The sequence below is a fragment of the Simochromis diagramma genome, unplaced genomic scaffold (assembly GCF_900408965.1).
Source record: "Simochromis diagramma unplaced genomic scaffold, fSimDia1.1 OVJJ01000085.1, whole genome shotgun sequence".
Classification (NCBI taxonomy): domain Eukaryota; kingdom Metazoa; phylum Chordata; class Actinopteri; order Cichliformes; family Cichlidae; genus Simochromis; species Simochromis diagramma.
The window spans coordinates 89,595-101,189 of record NW_024387315.1 but is presented as its reverse complement, the minus strand read 5'-3'; the positions used below and the strand labels follow the sequence as shown (position 1 = coordinate 101,189).

Here is an 11,595-nt window from a genome sequence, read left to right as displayed (position 1 = left end):
TCGGTACAATCAGTATGATTTCAACAAAAAGGTCGCATAGCCCTTGAGAGAGCTCATTGGTTTTACTCACCAGGAGTTTTTCTTGTGTGGCACCCTGGTAATGAGACAGCTTTTTATAGGCCATCAGTTGGAACTGAATCAGCTGATATCAATTTGCACTAAGTGGCAGTATTTCTTTCTAATGACTGATAGATTTCAGTTGGTGTCATATCTCTCCATGCCTTTTTGCACCTCCCTTTCTTCATGTGTTCAATACTTCTGGGGTGGCTGTAGCTCAGGAGGGAGAGCAGGTCACCTACTAACCAGAAGTTTGGTCAGCTCCGTATGCCAAATATTCTTGAGCCATATAACCCCAAGTTGCTCTCTGATGCATCCATCGGAGTATGGTTGTGTGTGTGAATGTTAGATAAAGAGCAAAGTAAAAAGTGCTTGTGTGAATGAGGCAAGCACTTCGAGTGCTCCGTGTAAGAAATCACTATATAAGAACCAGCCCATTTGCTTTTTCAGTGTCCTTTCTCATTATTACACATAGATTAATTCATGGACATCTGTTTCTTTGCATTTGTGGATTGGATGGGTTATTACCCACATTTGATGATAATTTCACCTTTACAAATGTATTTACTTAGATAACTGCTGTGTCCAATTCTTATTTTACCTGCTGTAAATGACATTACAGGCCAGCTTTCAAGTCAAGTTGTTTATCATTTCAGCTATGGGTGTAGTGCAGCTAAATGTTGGTATACTGCAAAATACACCAAGGACATCCTTTTTTGATGAGAGGTGGTAGTTGAGTATTGGGTGATTATTATTATTATTATTATTATTATTAGTCGTCGTACTGATTCCTGAAATTAACTGGAGAAAGGTGTAAGCTGTGTTAGGTTGTAGTCAGTCAGACATCGAGACCAGTTGGCAACCACCAGGCAGTTACTTCAGAAAAATGTGTATTCCCTGGCTAGGAGCATTTTGTCCGATATAAGTCATTCTTTTTTGGGTGTTAAATTACACACAGTTGTAGTAAATTGCTCGTAACAAACTTTAGCGAATCCGATTTGCGTGATTCATTGATATACTCTACAAACATTGTGTTGTAAAAGGGAAAGTCCCAAAAATAACTGTATCCATGACAGATTTGTCAGTTTGCATCTTATACTAAATACCCACAGTACTTATATTAGCTTTTTAAGACTAATGCACGAATGGCTTGGCGCGCAAAAGAATAACGTCACAACAATGTGATTGGTCACTTGCAATGTTGAACCTGGAACAACATTTTCATGATGATCTGGGAATAACACCAACGCGACAATATCAGATCATCCGACCAAACTTCTGGTTAGTAGGTGACCTACTCTCCCTCCTGAGCTACACCAGCATGACCTGCTGGTGGGGTATACGATTTTTAAAATCGGATCATATTATATTGACTTATTTTAGAACTAGTAATACAGTTATTTGTATGCCTCAAAAAATAATACTTATATATTCCTGCAAACGACTCCTGTCAGATGACCAGGTTATAGTCATCGTCACAGTGTACCTGAAGAGCAGCTGTCTGCTGAAAGTGGGTGTAGACTATTTATTTTAGCTGACATGTCAGTTAGGGCTGGAGAGCGTTACACCTTCCAGCTAAAAACCACACTTCTCTAAATGCAAATTGACATGAATGGGTGTGTCTTTTTTAGTGTGTATTGACATGTCTGTAATACAAAGAGTGTTTAAGAGGGGACTGCTTTATTCATACTTCTTGCTGATATTATTTATTTTAGTCTCAAAATCTGTTTAAATTTAAAATAATTTATAGGAAGCACAAACATAGACAGTAGTTTATTATTGTAGGGTCTTTACCTTCCAGTATAAAGTGCCTTGAGCCAACCGTTGCTGTGTTTTGAATTTAATTTAGTAGTGAGCTGCAGAAGACTTAGTGTTACAAGTTATATTGAAACACATGCTAGCTCTCTCTAGTGAGATGTCTGCTTTGAGCTTTTCATGCAGCTCCTATCTTTCACTGTGACTATCTATATTTACATTCATCAAGCCATCTCTTGATTGGAGACTTTGTCAACAATACCTGTGCCTCCTAGAGGGTGTTCTTGACTTGCCTAGATGCTGTGATAATGTCTTCTTAATCGCGTTAAGAATTTTGCAGTCCTTCAGTTTGGCTGTCTTCCAGCCAGTAGGTTCCATGTTTTTAAGACTGCTGACTTGGCCATTCCTTGGTCACTCCCCCTTTTACAGAGTTCTATTGATGGCTTTCAGCTGCAAATTCAGCAGTCAACTCCATCTATCTTCAGTCTGCTTAATTTGCCATGGAATACGCATGAAACAAAAATTTTAAAAATGATAGAATTATTAACTTGGTATGTAATACTTTTTAGTATAACTATAGAATTTAAGCTCAATGTCTGCACTTCAAGCACAAGCTGACGCTTGGTTTAAAATCAGCTGTGGTGGTGTCTGGTCTTTAAGTGATGACATATGAACCCTGCATCCCAGTCCAAACTACTCTGGGTTTATTAAGGCTGTTGTGTTTTTAACATGTTTTAATGCTTTGTATCTTGTTCTATTTCATCTGAACAAGCCCCTAAAAACACAGTGATCACTGTCGGCCTATCTTGCTTTTTATTACCCATATTCATTTTAAAACTCAGTTTTTAAAACCTTGCAATGTAACTACAGCCCAGCCCATGCAGCAGTAATGACTAACCTGGTATTGTGGATGGATTATCTCAGTTGTTCTCCTGACTGAAGTTTAGTCCGTTTACAGCATCCTGCCATGCGACTGCATTTGTCTCTAACCACCAGAATCCCTCACGTTAACTTTTATCGAGTGGAAAAAAGTTGGCATTCATCCTCCAGCTTCACTGTGCTAATGTGTTTATATTATGCTAACCATAGCTGTCACAGTTAGCCACCACCTAGCACATTCCAGCTAGCCCAACTTCAGTAACCCTACACCCTACAACCCTGTCACTGTTTTCTGTCTTCATTTCAAGTCAAGTCAAGTCAAGTCAACTTTATTTGTCAATTCTGCCACATGTACAGGACATACAGAGAATAGAAATTTCGTTACTCTCAAACCCTAGGTGAAATAGCAAATGAACATTTAAATATAAGAGAGTGATTAAAAAATGCAAATAAAATAATTAAAAAGTAAAAATTTAAATAAATACAATACAAGAAAGCTATGCAATATACAATATTCAAGTAAGGGTAAATGGCATTGAGTGTAAACCAGGCAGAGTAGTGCAAATAAGCAAATAGTGCAAATGGAGATTTAGTAATATACGGTAATATATTTATGGTGGAAGTGATAGCAGGGTTGTATGTTTTAATTTTTTTCAGAAATCCCTCAGTCTGAAAATGGTATGTTTGGGTGGAAACTAGCGAGCTAACTTGCTTCTAACTCCATTAAATTTCATAAATCCTGTTTTCATGGATGCCTGGATGTTAAACTTAAGTGTTACACCTGGTAGAGCAGCGACACTGATCATTTTATTAAAGATGAAAGAATTTAGACAGTTTGTAACTCTGTGATGCCGCAGTGTTCGATTGTTTTTCGGACGTGAAGTGGAGGTTGGACCCGGAAACAGCTAATAACGTCAGACTTAAAGACTTGTAGAGAGGCAAAATTAAAAAACTGAACTTTTAAATGTGACAAATATGCAAAAAGCTAAGAAAAACAGCACTGTATATATTTGACATATTTGCATACATATGACTTGAATCCCTAGTAACTAGTAGACTTGCTGGATTGTTACTGCAGGACCTGCATTGTGAGCAGAGGGTGTGAAGTTTACAGTTGGTCAATTGAATAGTAAGCCAAACAGAACAGTGGTAGTGCTGCTGACTCAGACAAGATGACTTCATGATAAGAAATAACTGACATTCAAAACACTGAAGATAAAATACATTTTTATTCCATCCCAGTAAGCTACATATGTATTTTAATAACTGGCAAAAGTGCTTAATCACAGAATGCTGCTGTGACCTGCTACAGGTGGTATGCTACCCCTGAGTGTCAGCAACAGACTTTGGATGTGTTCTGATGCGTAGCGGTTTGTCTCTCATTTCATTACCACGCCTCGGATCCAACTGTAGAAGTTGTGTGTTATCTGTGTTCGCTCCCACACATTGCCCCTGCCTAGCTGGATAAGACTTTTACTGATAAAAGACATTTCTGTGTAACTGAGGTGGGACAAAAACTAAAGCATGATAACACTAACTTTTAGGTCTGTGTTTGTGGGGTTGGACTTTGATGCATTTTGTTTTAAAAAATGCAGGTTTTACAGCTGTGTCATAGATTTCCTAGAAGTGAAAGTTTGTGTCAAACTGTTTTGAATTCAGAGATGTACTTTGTGTTTAGAGATGGCAGCTTGAAGGGGTTCTAAATGGTCGTTATATTTAATGTTGCAAAGTAAAAACAACATAAATGCTGATCATGCAGCATTTTAGTGACCGAGGCCCACTTTAAATGGATCAGCTTCATTCTGCAGCTTACTCCTATGTGTTGCACTCTAAAGAACTCTACCTCTTATAGAGCACCCGTTTTTACAAGTCCACCAGAAGTCCAGTATCTTCAGGTAATTCTGAAACTGATGTCAAAGCCCATGAATATAGTCAGAAAGAGATTTTTGCTAATTTGCCCTGAATGGAAGGTGTTTAAGTGTCTCAGGGGCTTACACTGAAAATCCACCTGTGAGTTCATGTCGTGTTTAATTTGTCCATATGTAAGAATGCTAAGGGGAATAGGAAACGGACATTTCATGAATCTATAATAAGTTATCCTAAACACATGAGCAACTCTCTTTTTTGTGATCTGCCTCGGTAGAATTTCAAAATGGCATCATAAACAGAACATCCTGTTGTCCCTGTGTCTGTCCTGCCCAATAAGAGTGTAGTTATCCATTTCGGCATTGTAATGTGAATGAAGCCATTTACACAAGCTCTTAACATTTATCAAATTAATGTGGACATTAAGCTTAACTACAAACCTGATGGCCAAAAATAAACGCACATTTACATGACAAACATGTAAATAATATATTTTAAAAAATATGCTGTAATTACAGGTGACACTGTGACAGAAAACACGAGACTTTGTGCTGAAAAGAATTCTTTTCTTTTTTTTTTATCTCTATGGCTGAGAGAGAGCGAAAGACAAAGACTGAGTGAGGAACTTTTGTGAATGGCCTAAAGGCCCAACCCAGGCCCTTCTCTGATTGGTCTGCTTTACAGCCAATGAGAAACTTTGATCCTTCAGCTTCATTCATGAAAAGGCAGCTTGGGAGGAGAATAACATGGAGGAGGGAAAGGAGCATGTGTTTGTTCTGCTAAGTAGCAGTTTGTGTGCATCTCACTCAGGAGACAGAGTCATCACTTCCTCTTTTCATCGTCACTTTGGACTTAACAAAAGAGTCTTGCCTTTTCAACCATTGTAACACAGACTTTAGCTCTCTAAACATTGAGAAACAGCCAGCTTGTGTTCTGTAAGTTAAATGCAGCAGAAAAGAGTGTGCTGTACAATATGGCCAAGGTAGAAAATGTAGAAGAGAAGAAGAAAAAAGTGCAGCATGAATGAGGAAAACGAGTGCATTTTTTTCTTTTAGCCTTTCTCTCTCTCTTTTTTTAAATTTTCAAAGAAATTTTGATGTTCTATTCAATATGAACAAATATATACAACACTGACAGTACTATTATTGACTATTATTATTGTAGGGGCTACCTTAGAATATAAAGCGCCTTTATACAGGCGATAGCGCTGTGTGAGTAAAATTGATATGTCTTCCAGGAAAGTGAACAGTGTGCTCTAGAATTCTAATTATCGTTCCTCACAGTTAAAAAAACCCTCTGATATTACAATCACTGTCACTCAATGTTAAAATGAGTGACAGGCATAATGTGTACAATGTTCAAAATAAATAAGCATGTTATCTAATAATAATAATAATAATAATAATAATAATCATCATCATCATCATCATCATCATATATATAATAAATAGCACATTAGCATTTGGCATATTGTGAGTAAAGTAAACCTGAGGCTAATAAAAATGACATTAGTTTTGTGTATTCAGAAAACAAAGTATAGAGAAATATAAAATTCTGACAAGATGACAGCATTAAATTAATAGATGAAGGGATAATAAATAGGCTACAAACATGATTTTTGGAAATGGTGACAAAAACAATATTCAGATCATGAATATTAGTATGCTAAGGGTAATCTGTGCAGAGCTTCAAGCGGAAATGTGACACAACTGAAGTAAAACAAAAAAGAGCAAAGTTAAAATTCATGCTTGATATGATCAGCTCGAAGGATGCTTTATCATCATTTAAAAAATCTTTCTTGTGTTGATCTGTCTGTACCAAAACTGGAATCAGTTGTAGAAATTCTTAAAATAATCTTAAAGTAACAATAATGCTGCATAGTGTATCATACGGCACTGACCTTTGAATTATCACATTTAATTTAATTAAGTTCAGTTTAGTTAAGTTTGATTTACATAATACTAATTCACAACAAGGTAAAGGCCCTACGATAAGACAGAGAAAAATAAGAAAACCCCAACAATCATATGACCCACTATAAGCAAGCACTTTGGAGACAGTCAGTAGAGGAAGAGGAAGAAACCTCCAGAGAGTCAGAATCAGAATCAGAAGACTTTATTTATCCCCAAGGGGCAATTAACAAACAACAGAGCAGCATAACTGTCACGGCCAAGGCCGCCTCAAAACAGAAAGGACTCAAATGCTGGACGCCGAACAGCAGGTAAGTAGTTTTAGAGACAACGTTTATTTTCTCAGTAAGTATTCATAAACAGGAAAGTGGAATGTGCGTTTAACAAGTGCAAAATGCACAACTAAACCAGACGGGTTTTAAGGGTTTTAAGCAGCCTGGGCTAAGTAAGTAATCTGGTGTTGGTCAGTGGAAACAGCAGTTCCAGGGATTGGGCTGGAGGGAGAGTCAAACTGGGTCCGGGGTTAGGGTCAGAGTCACTGTAAATAGAGTACAGATGTTCAGGTATGGTTCAGGAGGAATATGGGCAAGCAGTTCGTTCTGAATTTTCCTTCGCACTGCGTACTTGCCGCGGGTGGTCTGTAGTGGCGTGGAGGGGTGGGTGGTCCGGGTGAGTGATCCGAAATTCCTGGCGTTGAGGCAGGGTGGCAGGCAGGTGAGTCGGGTGAACAGCTCGTGGGACTGTCAGGTGGTCCAGCGTCCGGATTGGAGCTCTTCGGCGGAGATTTGTGTCTGGCAACTTGGTGCGTTGCTGTGACAGAAACACACAATGAGTCAAGGTAGTTTGCAACGCGTGTGCGAAATCACAGTGGTGGCCTGCACTAACTAGGGTTAGCTGAGAATCTGGCGAAGAGAGGTTGAGTGCGCTGGCCTTATGAGTCCCCGGCTTAATTACCCACAGGTGTGAGCAATCAGCAGAACACTGAGGCCCCTCCCAGGGGTGGAGATGCCGATTCGGAGGGAGACACCCTGGCACACACCCGGACCATGACAATAACGTTGAAGAAGAGTGTCTCAAAGACATGCTGTGGAAGAGAACCAGAGAATAATAATAACTAATGATTAAATGTGTAAACATATAGTGAGTTAGTGAAAAAAGGGGAGTGAAGAAGAAACACTCATGGGAGGCCTCCAGCCACATAAACCTATAAACCTGTAACTAATGGAGGTTTCAGAGTTACTTGATCAAGTCCTAACTATATCCTTTATCAAGAAGAAAAGTTTTAAACCTAATCTTAAAGGAGAGAGGGCGTCTGTCTTCCAAATCCAAAATGCGAGCAGGTTCCATAAAAGAAGGGGCCTGGAAGCTGAAAGTTCCATTTTACTTTTAAATACACTAGAAAACACAAGCAAACCAGCAGTTTGAGAGTGTAGAGCTCTATTGGGGTGATATGGTACTTTAAGATAACATGGGGCCTGACTATTAGAAACAGCCTGTCACAGAGTAACACTGAAAAACTAGTTCATTTATTACTGTAATTTGTTATTATCAGGATGTCCTAAAATCTCCCTTAAATGCCTTCAGTTGATCTAAAACACTGCAGCAAGAGTCCTGACAGGGACTAGAAAGAGAGCATATTTCTCCTATACTGGCTTTTCTTCACTTACTCACTGTTAAATCCAGAATCCCATTTAAAATCCTTCTCCTCAGGGAGGGGCAATCATATGCCATAGTAGTTTTTTGTGTGTAGTCCAAATATGGACTACAGACACTTGTATTTTGGTTGTTGTTTGTTTTGGCCTCTCAGTTGTTCCAATGGCTTTTCCAAGACCTGAAAGAATTAAATAAATTGACATTTTTTATCATGTTGTTTCCATTCCACAGTTGCTGGGATGGAAAATACTGGTGTCTCTTTTCACATTCATGAGCCGCTCAAAATAAATCATGTCTAAGGCTACGTCCACACTAATGCATTTTCATTTGAAAAATGATTGTTTTCTCTCCGTTTTGGCCTCCCGTCCACACTGAGACGCCGTTTTCACTCATGGAAAACGCAGCGTTTTGAAAACGCTCTCAAAAATGCATACACTTGAAAAAGGTGCTTTCGTGTCGCAGTGTGGACAGCGAAAACGAAAACTTTCTAAAATGATGGCGCATGTTAGTCATATGATGCAGTCATGTGACCAATCAAACAAAGATAGCGGAGGGCATTATACAGCAGTTGTTTTGTTTGCTCTCAGTTTTGACAGCGCTATTAAAGATTAATATCAGTCTGCACATGCTCCTGAGAGCTTTTCTTCAAATTCTTTAATTCTCACTCGCTTTTGCAACTTTGTACTTTTGTGTTGCTCGCAGCAACAGCTCCAGCTCATTGTTAGTCCATTTAAAAAACTCGGTGCTTTTCCTCCACATTTTGCTGCGATGTTCCAAAGAGCTGGAAAGTAAATAAGCAGCAGACAGAAATGAGGCAGGCCGAATCTTCTTGCGTTTCACGCATGCGCAGTACAGGAACATAAGTGTTTGAGGCCGTTTCAATGTGGACACGCAACTCTGTGAAAACGACTGAAAACCCTAGTGTGGATGCGGAGCGTTTTCAGACGAAAACGTTGTTGTCAAATCTATCCGGGCTACAATCCGGCCCGGATAGAGCCTAATAAGCTCTTTGCAGCACAGTCCTTTTTACTGATTGCATGTTTATTATCATCTGTGGTTGTTTCATTTATATACCACTCCTCTGGGTTTCAGGCTTGTCTATGCTGCTTTTTCTTTTTTCGTTTTTGTTTTTTCCATTTTTATGCAGGGCCTCTCTTATGAACATCCAGTCCTCCCTATCAAGGCATACCAAATGTGTGTTTATGTGTATCAGTTCCTACACCTTCAGAATACAACTAGAATGCAGTATGTAGAGTGTAGTGGGCCAAAAATTACTCATTGTCTCTGTCTGCTGGAGCGGCTGCTTTAAGCCAGTTTCCTGCTGATACACAGCGTAGAATGTGCGATCTGTAAGTTCTGTCTGTCAAGATCTATTGACAGAACAAAATTATTGACCGCCTTACATATCACCGCCTTTACCCAGGGGATGCCATACCCTGCATCTATGGACTTCCTAAGATCCACAAGGAACCTGTCCCACTCAGACCCATAGTCAGTAGCATAAACTCAGTCACTTATAACATTGCTAAACACCTTGCTACCATCCTTGCTCCTCTCGTGGGGAACACCCCACACCACATCAAGAACTCCACCGACTTCACCGACAAGGTCCAGAAACTTACCCTGGATCCAGATGAAACCATGGTGTCCTTTGATGTAGTCTCTCTTTTCACTTGCATACCCACCACGGAGGCCGTGGAGACTGTCAGAAAACGACTACAAGAAGACAGCTCCTTGGAGGACAGGACCAACTTCACACCCGATCAGATCTGCACACTGTTAGACCTCTGCCTCACCACTACATATTTCAAATACAACAAAGGCTTCTACAGACAAAAACATGGCTGTGCCATGGGCTCCCCCGTGTCACCTATTGTAGCCAACCTTTACATGGAGGAAGTGGAAAGGAAGGCTCTTGGCTCTTTCAAAGGAAGAGTACCCAGCCACTGGTACAGATATGTGGACGACACCTGGGTCAAAATCAAGACACAAGAAGTGGAATCCTTCACTGCGCACATTAACGCTGTGGATAAAAACATCAAGTTCACCAGGGAAGACACAAAGGACGACTGTTTGCCTTTCCTGGACTGCGCTGTGCACATTGAAGAGAACGGCAACCTCAACATCGAAGTTTACCGGAAGCCCACACACACGGACCAGTACCTCCTCTTTGACTCCCATCACCCTTTGGAACACAAACTTGGAGTAATCAGGACCCTACACCACCGGGCACAACATGTTCCCTCTAAGCCTGAAGGAAAAAAGAAGGAACACACACATGTAAAGGAAGCACTCAAAACATGCGGCTATCCTAAATGGGCGTTCTTAAAGTCAGCAAAGAGGCACAGAAAAGAAGATCAGACACCAGCGAGGGAGGATAAGAAGGACAGACGCAACAACATTGTCATCCCCTATGTAGCCGGTGTATCAGAAAAACTCAGGAGGGTTTTCTCCAAGCATGACATCCCGGTGCATTTCAGACCGAAACTGGTTCACCCGAAAGACAAAACGCCAAAACACAAACTTAACAATGTGGTAAATGCTGTACAGTGCAGCGAGGAATGCTCAGACCTCTACATTGGAGAGACCAAACAGCCACTTCACAAGCGCATGGCACAACACAGAAGAGCCACCTCCACAGGACAAGACTCAGCTGTCCATCTGCATCTTAAGGTCAAAGGTCACTCTTTCGAGGATGCCAATGTTCACATTTTGGACAGAGAGGACAGATGGTTTGAAAGAGGAGTGAAAGAAGCATCTATGTCCACTGTGAGCGACCATCTTTGAACAGAGGCGGGGTTTACGACACCAACTCTCTGCCATCTATAATCCAGTTTTGAGATCCCTCCCCAGACGCCTTAACGCCCACTCACATCCTGGGCCATCTGACCTCAGGAATTCGCATGATAAGGTGGGGCCAGGTTTCACAATGAGCTCACCCGAAACTCTGGCTGATTGGGACCCACACCCAGTTTCACACCTTGGCTCAGGCGATTAGAGGATCATCAGGGGGTCCTTTTGTCCCTCTGTGGGGGGAAACTCCCACTAGGTTTAAATCTGGGACTCTCCACCATTTGACCTTAGAACTGAAGAAGCTTCTCGGATGAGAGGTGAAACGTCTTCAAGCAACTTAAAGAAGTCCAGACGCTTTTCTTTGCAAGCTCCTTTGACTACGATGACCTGGATGACTGAGAACCTTCACAGACGTCAAGATCTATTCTGTCTTTGTATTTTGCATCTCACTACCAAACCTTACAGCAGACACACATTAGTACATGTAGTCAAAAGAAACAAACAGATGGAAATATGAACATTGCAGCTACCATTGGGATGATGGTCTCTTAGTAGGTATGTTGCAGCAAGAAGCATTGGTAACAACTTTTTATTTCCCTCCTGGATCAGTTTGGCACATTGGTGACTTGCAGTGGGAGGATGTGTGCTGCACTAATTTGCCACTGAATTGCACCACCAATTA

The 11,595-nt window shown here is 40.5% G+C and overlaps 1 long non-coding RNA gene across 1 annotated transcript; it reads right to left on the bottom strand.

The window, feature by feature from the left end:
* Positions 1-6,697: 6,697 nt before the first annotated feature.
* Positions 6,698-9,693, bottom strand: LOC120717212. Its single transcript, XR_005692123.1, has 3 exons — positions 7,353-9,693; positions 7,092-7,277; positions 6,698-7,005 (listed from the first exon to the last, which is right to left on the bottom strand). It is a non-coding gene; the product is annotated as an uncharacterized LOC120717212 (long non-coding RNA).
* Positions 9,694-11,595: the final 1,902 nt, after the last annotated feature.